Below are 8,577 nucleotides of genomic sequence, written 5' to 3' on the forward strand. Positions count from 1 at the left end.
GGCTAAACTGTGAAAACTTCTCCTGGGGTTGGCCTGGGCCCCGTGTCCAGGGGGCGGCTGGAGGCCCCTCGGTCCCAGGCCTTTGTCCAGCTGTGTCGGGGGCCTCCGCCCCTGCATCTTCTCAATGCACTTTAATAATAATGTCACATATTACTAATAAACAAGCTATTTATTTACCTGTGCCTGCTCTCTGCCTTCGTGCCAGCTGTCCCGGGCCGGGGGGGGGGCGGATCGTGGTGAGACTGGGTGACCACTGGGTGGCTTCTGTTGCTGGGGGACCAGACCCCCCCCAGCCATGCATCCCCAGCCCCCCTAGCGCCTGTACCGCCCCCTTCCTTCTCTAATGTCCTGGCGCCCTGGTGGGGAGGAGGCTGAGCCCTAATCGAGGTGGGCACCCCAAACCACCGTGCCACAAGAAAAGGAGTCCATGTGGTCCTGAGAGGCCTTCTCTGTACTAGTAGCAGCCACTGCTGGAAGAGGTGTGTGTGTGTGTGTGTGTGTGTGTGTGTGTGTAAGACACTTGGGACAGTCCCCCCTCTTATCCAACCACCAGCCCAGCTTCTGATCAGTTCTGGCAGAGCTGGAATGATGCATGCTTACCCCTGCCACCAGCATTTACTTCCCGTCCCCCGCCCCCTGCCCCCTTCCACGGTGACCAAGAGACTTGCAGGGGCTCCACAGCTTTTTTGGGGGCATGTGGTGAGCATGGAGTGTACACTCCTTTGTTGTCCCTCGGGAGCCACCCAGAGCCCTGTGCATCCAGGCATGAGATGAGCCCATGTAAATCCCGTGTAAATCTCATGTAAATGAGACCTCACGGAGCTCCTACACCTCCGCCCCCCACACACACACACTCACAAGGTTCCTGTGTGATGGCCGGCGCAGGGCCTCTGCTGGAGGTGGGCAGGTGTCTGTCCTGGTGGCAGGGAAGATCAGCTGCAGGGCAGCCGTGTGACATGCCCAGGGCCAGTGTGGGCCGAGGGCAGGAGCCGGGCCTGTCCCTCTGCTTCTCACCCCTGCTTGCTCTCCTTGGGACAGCAGAGGGCCAGAGAGGTGAAGGCCCAAAGCCTGGCCCTGCTGCACACCGTGATCCCCGGGCGTGCTGGAGGGTGCTCCCACCTGAGATGTCAGGATGGCGTGGAATTCTTCAGTGGGGTTCCTCCTTGTCCTCTCCTCTTCTCCCTCTTCCTCTTCTCTTCCTCCTCTTTTCCTCCTCAAACTTCTCCTCTCCTTGATCTCCTTCTCCTTTGTCTCCTCTTTCCCCTTCTCCCCTTCCTCCTCCTCCTTCTCTTTCTTCTTTTTTTTTTTTGGTCCGGTCGTGGGGCCTGAACTCTGGGCCTGGGCGCTGTCCCTCAGCTCTTCAGCTCAAGGCTAGTGCTCTACCACTTGAGCCACAGCGCCACTTTCCAGCTTTTCTTCTTTTTTGCTTATGTGGTGCTGAGGAATCGAACCCAGGGCCTCAAGCAAGCAAGGCAAGCACTTCTACCACTGAGCCAACTTCCCAGCCCTCTCTTTCTTCTTTTTGTGCCAGTCCAGGGGCTTGAATTTAGGCCTTGGGAGGAATTCAGATCTGTTTATTCTTTTATTTTTCTTTTTGTCAGTCGTGGGGCCTGAACTCTGGGCCTGGGCGCTGTCCCTCAGCTCTTCAGCTCAAGGCGAGCGCTCTACCACTGGAGCCACAGCACCTCTTCTAGTTTTCTGAGTGGTTTATTGGAGAAAAGAGTCTCCCAGACTTTCATGCTTGGGCTGGCTTTGAACTGTGATCCTCAGGTCTCAGTCTGCTGAGTAGCTAGGATTACAGGCGTGAGCCACCGGCACCCAGCCAGATCTGTTTATTCTTGAACAATTGGTTCAATTTCTTACTGTTCTAGTGATTTTTTCAGCCTTGGTTCCTCTTTCACAAATTCTGAACCAAGCATATTATTATTACTAGTACTATTATTATTATTGGGCCTCCCATTTTTTCCCCCTTAGCTCAACCCACTTGAGCCACAGCTTTTAGCTGGTTAACTAGAGATAAGAGTCTCTCCAGTTTGTCTCCCTTTGAACTTTGATCCTTAATCCTCAGCCTCCAGAGTAGCTAGGATTCCAGGCATGAGCACCAGTGCCTGACTTCTAGTTCCTTATTTGGCCTAATTTTAGCCTCTCATTGTCTGGACAAGAATGGGGAGGCCCTGGTCCAGACAGGAGGCTCTGTGGGCGTGGGCTGGCGCAGGGGGGCTGGCCGGGCTAAATCTGGCTCAGGAAGTACTTTCATGTTATTGTTTCGCTCTGGGACAAAGAGACCTTGGGACAAAACACAAACAAAGTTCACAGTCTCAGGGTCAGGATGACCCACACAGGCCAGTTTCCACAGGGAGGGGAGGGGAGGGGAGGGCGCAGGGCTACACCCCAGGGACAGCCGCCCTGCTAGCTTGCTAGTGGCATGACCAAACGGGAAGGGAAAGCACTGAACACAGCCTGGCACAGGTGGTGACTCCCAAGTGGGGTGACGTGAATAGGATTGGAAAGGGTGTGGGTAGGGGTGAACACCTGCTGCAGGCAAACGCATAGCCACCCTATGCACCTGTCTAAACCCATAGCCACCCCATGCACCTGTCTAAATGCATAGCCCCCCATGCACCTGTCTAAATGCATAGCCACCCTATGCACCTGTCTAAACCCATAGCCACCCCATGCACCTGTCGGCCTGCTCAAGACACCACTAATCAATTGCCGAACCTTCTCCTGTGTCCCTGGGAACCATTTTCTTCTAGAGCTCCTTTCGCCAGGGTCCCAGGACAGGCCTCAGGACCTGAAAGGAAATGGGCCTAAGTACTACAGAGCTGAGTGCTGGTGGCTCACGCCTGTCATCCCAGCAATTCCAGAGGCTGAGATCTGAGGATCCTAGTTCAAAGCCAGCCCAGGCAGGAAAATTTGTGAGACCTATTATCTCCAATTAATCACTAAAAAAGTTCACAGTGGAGCTGTGGCTCAAGTGGTGGAAGGCTGGTCTTGAGTGAAAAAGCTCAGGGACAGCACCCAGGCCCTGCGTTCAAGCCCCAGAATAGGTACACACACACACACACACACACACACACACACACACACACACACACACACACACACACACACTACCTAACATGGAAAGAAGGATTTATCTCAGCTTACTATATGGTTCTACACATGGAAATGAGGAAAGTTTGAATATATTGTGCTGAATATACTATGAAATTTAATTCTACCTATTTATGCATTTCTGTGCCAGTCCTGGGGGTTGAACTCAGGGCCTGCGTTCTGTCCCTGAGATTTTTCATTCAAAGCTGGTGCTTTGAGCCACAGCTCCACTTCCAGCTTGTGTGTGTGTGTGTGTGTGTGTGTGTGTGTGTGTGTGTGTGTGTGTGTGTGTGTTTCATTGGAAATAAAAATCTTGTGGACTGAGAGCCGTATGTTGGTGGCTCTCACCTGAAATTCTAGCTACTCAGGAGGCTGAGATCTGAGGATCACGGTTCAAAGGCAGCCCGGGTAGAAAAGTCTGTGAGACTCTTATCTCCAGTTAACCACTCAGAAAACTGGAAGTGGCGCTGTGGCTCCAGTGGTAGAGCTCTAGCCTTGAGCTAAAGAGCTCAGGGACAGCGCCCAGGCCCAGAGGTCAAGCCCCATGACTGACCAAAAAGAAAAAGAAAGAAAGAAAGAAAAAAGAATATCGTGGACTTTCCTGCCCTAGCTGGCTTTAAAACAGCATCTTCAGATCTCAGCTCCAGAGTAGCTGGGACTACAGGTGTGCACCATTATACCTGGCCCACATGCTTTCTGACTGGGTCCTCATCCCCTGATTGCCAGGAGGATAAACGCGTTGCTTCTAGAGTTTTCTGAAAGGGGCCTCCTTCTCTGGGGAAGCAGGGCCGTGTGCAAATGATATGGAAATGACCTCTCCTCCATGTTTGCATATGGGGAGCTGAAGACGCCACTGCTCTGTTTCCTGGTTCCTGCCTGTGACCCCTGGGGGACCCAGGGGGCGCCCCAGACCAGGAACTGGGGTGTGCGTGGTGGCGGTGACATGGCAGTGGAAGAAGAGGACTCGTAGCCTGAAGCGTCCTTGTCTCTCAAATGCAACAGCAACCTAAAAATAGTGCCAGCCTCCCCCACGAGCTCCTGCCTGCAAGAGCTGCCCCGGCCGCCAGCCCATCCTCTCAGCCCTGGGGACCCCGAGTCGGCGCTCTGTGGGGGCCAGACATCTCCTCTGCCCTCCCAAACAGACCCACTGGCCTCTACATGCAGGCTCGGTTCACTAAGTTCCTTCCTTCCTCCCTTCCTTCCTTCCTTCCTTCCTTCCTTCCTTCCTTCCTTCCTTCCTTCCTTCCTTCCTTCCTTCCCTCCCTCCCTCCCTCCTTCCCTTCCCTTTCCTCCCTTCCTTCCTTCCTTCCTTCCTTCCTTCCTTCCTTCCTTCCTTCCTTCCTTCCTTCCCTCCCTCCCTCCCTCCCTCCTTTCCCTCCCTCCCTCCTTCCTTCCCTCCCTCCCTTCCTTCCTTCCTTCCTTCCTTTCCTTCCTTCCTTCCTTTTCTTCCTTCTTTCTTTCTTTCTTTCTTTCTTTCTTTCTTTCTTTCTTTCTTTCTTTCTTTCTTCCTTCCTTCCTTCCCTCCCTCCCTCCTTCCCTTCCCTTTCCTCCCTCCCTCCCTTCCTTCCTTCCTTCCTTCCCTCCCTCCCTTCCCTCCCTTTCCTCCCTCTCCTCCCTCCCTCCCTTCCTTCCTTCCTTTCCTTCCTTCCTTTCTTCCTTTCTTCCTTTCCTTCCTTTCTTCCTCCCTTCCTTCCTTCCTTCCCTTCCTTCTTTCTTCCTTTCCTTCCTTCTTTCTTCCTTTCCTTCCTTCTTTCTTCCTTTCTTCCTTCCTTCCTTCCTTCTTTCTTTCTTTCTTTCTTTCTTTCTTTCTTTCTTTCTTTCTTTCTTTCTTTCTTTCTTTCTTTCTTTTTCTTTCTTTCTCTCATCATTATTGGGGTTTGAACTCCAGGCCTGGGTGCCATCTCAAAACTTTTCCCCTGCAGGCTGGTGCTCTACCACTTGACCTAGCTCTCCACTTCCAGCCTTTTAGTCATTCCTTTGGGGCTAAAAAGTCTCACGGCCTTTCCTTGCCCGGACTGGTTTTTGAATCGTGATCCTCAGAGTGTCTGGGATTACAGGTGTGAGCACCGGTGCTGGGTTTGTCCATTTAGCTTTTGCAGGGTAGCTAGGCAGACACAACTGTGAGCAAGGACTCACTCCCAGCAGTGGAGACGTGCAACGCAAAGGCACGCAGCAGGACTAGCCTTCAGCACGTGGGAGCAGAGTGTGATCCATTAGGGAAGGGCAGAGAGCGGGGCCAGGCTTGGCACAGGTTGGTTCTGCCCTAATGCATGGCTGCCCTAGAGTTGTATGCTGCATCTGCCCAGCTCTGTGGGGGGCTGGCTGCCCCTCTCAGGTCTGGGGGACACAGCCACCATCCGCACCTTAAGAGTCAAGGAAGGGCTGGGAAGGTGGCTCAGTGGTAGAGTGCTTGCCTAGCATGCATGAAGCCCTGGGTTCAATCCCTCAGTACCACATACACAGAAAAAGCCAGAAGTGGTGCTGTGGCTCAAGTGTCAGAGTGCTAGCCTTGAGCAAAAGAAGCTCAAGGACAGTGCCCAGGCCCTGAGTTCAAGCCCAGGGACTGGCAAAAAAGAAAGAGCCAAAGAAGAACTGCCTATTTTAACTTTTAATGTGTGGGACACTGGTGGCTCACACCTGTAATCCTAGCTTCCTCAGGAGGCTGAGTTCTGAGGATCATGGTTCCAAGCCAGCCTGGGCAGGAAAGACCGTGAGACTCTTATCCCCAATTAACCACTCAGAAAAAGGCAGAAATAGTGCTGTGGCTCAAGTGGTAGAGCGCTAGCCTTGAGCACAACGAGGCTCAGGGACAGCGCCCAGGCCCTGAGTTCAAGCCCCAGGACTGGCAAAAAACAAAAACAAAAACATGTCAGTCCTGGGGCTTGAACTCAGGGCCTGAACGCTCTTGCTTAGCATTTCTTGCTCAAGACTGGCTACAAGTTCAGAGAGAAGGCTGGGGCTGGAGGAGGGGATGGGAAATGTGGGTGGCCTTGCCTTGGGGTCCTGCTGACACATTCTGCGACCCCCACCTGGCAGCTGGGGACAGGTTCCCCTCCCTGCCTCCCCCCAACACACAGTGAGACTCTGTGGAGGAAGTCTGACTAATAATGTACCCACAAGGGAAAGGGACGGTGGGACAGGAAGGCTCCTCTGGGAGGAGAGGCCCCTGGGGAGGCGCGGTCACGGTCACCGTGACAAGTTCTTGTGCCTGTCTGCATGGGACCCCAGAAGTCCCTCACCCACCCCCGCTGCTCCCGTTTCCCAGGCCCCTCTGGCCTTTCCCAGGATGCACTGCTTTTCTGTAATCCCAGGCCTGAAGGATTCCTGTAGAATCCTGAACAGGTTCACACCTGTCATCCTAGCTTACTCAGGAGGCTGAGCTCTGAGGATCAGGGTTCAAAGCCAGCCCGGGCAGGAAAGTCCATGAGACTTTTCTTTTTGTCAGTCACGGGGCTTGAACTCAGGGTCTGGGCGCTGTCCCTCAGCTCTTCAGCTCAAGGCAAGTGCTCTACCACTTGAGCCACAGCACCACTTCCCATTTTCTGGTGGTTCACTGGAGATAAGAATCTCAAGGACTTTCCTGCCCAGGTTGGCTTTGAACTGCGATCCTCAGCTCTCAGCCTCCTGAGTAGCTGGATTACAGGCGTGAGCCAGTGGCACCCAACAATAAACTACTTTAACAAAGGGGGGCGGAGAAGGTGGCTCAGTGGAAGAGCGTTTGCCTTGCATGCATGAGACCCTGGGTTTGATTCCTCAGCACCACATAGGCAGAAAAAGCCAGAAGTGGCGCTGTGGCTCAAGTGGTAGAGTGCTAGCCTTGAGCTGAAGAGCTGAGGGACAGCGCCCAGGCCCTGAATTCAAGCCCTAGGATTGGCAAAACCAAACCAAACCAAGCCAAAACCAGAGAATATTTCAGAAGGCTGGGACTGACCCAAGAGAGCCTGGAGTGCTGTCTGAAATGGAGACACCAAAATCCTCCATCTTCTATGCCTGGGGGACCCTGAGCAGCTTACCAGCTTGGCTTTCTTTAGCCAGCACCTGAACCCTCTCAGAACACTATGTTATCATAGTGTCTGTTTTAGAGTTAAAGGAACCAGCACAGAAAGGGGCAAGGAGTTGACTGAAATCTCAGAGATCGAAGGAGAATTTAGAGCTGGGTCCTGGTACCTCAAGGTCTGCCATCCTCGCTACTCAGGAGGCTGAGGTCTGAGGATTGTAGTTTGAGGCCAGCCAGAGCAGGAAAGTCTGTGAGACTCTCATTTCCAATAAACTACTCAAAAAAGCTGGACGTGGTGCTGTGGCTCAAGTGGTGGAGCGCTAGCCTTGAGCACAAAGAGACTCAGGGACATTGCCCAGGCAAAGAGTTCTAGCCCCAGGACTGGCACACACACAAAAAAGAAAAGGAAAAACAGGGGTTCAGCCCCTTTCCCTGTCCTCCTGGATCCCAGAGGCCTTGTCTCTGTCCTGGGTCTCGAATACATGCCTGGTTCACAGCTATATACACGGTTTAGATGTGACAAGATGGTTTTAGATTTGTTTTTCTTTGTTAAAGTTGAAAGTTGTTATTTTCTTCTGTTAAACAATAGTAAATTGTCTACATTTCAGTTTAAGAAAAAAAAAAAGAAAAAGAGAAAGCAGGGCACCCATGGATCACGCCTGTCATCCTAGCTACACAAGAGGCTGAGAGCTGAGGATCAGAGTTTGAAGCCAGCCAGGGAAGCAAATTCAGAGGACTCTAATCTCCAATGAACTACCAAAAAGCCAGGCATGAAGCTGTGACTCACGTGGTAGGGTGCCAGCCTTGAATGAAAAAAGCTAAGGGACAGCACCCAGGCCCTGAGTTCAAGACCCAGTACTGGGGGTATGGCTCAAGTGGTAGAGTGCTTCATTCTTGGTAGCAAGAATGAAGTCCTGAGTTCCACCCTCAATGCTGCAGAGAGAGAGAAAGGAGAGAGAGAGAGAAAGAGAGAGAGAGAGAGCGTTGACAGAGCGTACAGACAGAGAGAAGAAAGGAAACAGAAAGCAGCATTTCTTTTGGGGAGCAGCTGTTCTGGGGGGCAGCAGATACCCACATCCTGCCCATGACGGGGAGGTGAGCATCCTGGTGTGAAGACCCTCATGGGAACTTGCGGCTGAGTCAGACTGACTCAGTGGAGACCTCGGCCCACTGCTGTCTCCAAGTGGCATACTGTGGTCAGACCAAAGGAAGAACTTCCCAACTGCTGGTCAGCACATGGCCAGGATGGAAGCCATAAATTGGCCTCTGTAGAGCTGTCCAGATCCATCTGTCCTCTCTGCCTCCCTCCCACAGGGCTGAGAGTCCCGGGCAGGGGTGAGGGGTGGGGAAGCTGGGAACCTCCCTTGGTAAACAATGACTCTGGCGGAGGCGACAGTTCTCAGACAGACGCAAATAGAAAATAAAAGCAGGGGAGCCAGACCTGCTCGTCTCCCTCCAAACTCTCCTCCCGTGGGTAATGGCCG

The sequence above is a fragment of the Dipodomys merriami genome, unplaced genomic scaffold (assembly GCF_024711535.1).
Source record: "Dipodomys merriami isolate MVZ:Mamm:240054 unplaced genomic scaffold, mDipMer1.0.p SCAF_33, whole genome shotgun sequence".
Taxonomy (NCBI): domain Eukaryota; kingdom Metazoa; phylum Chordata; class Mammalia; order Rodentia; family Heteromyidae; genus Dipodomys; species Dipodomys merriami.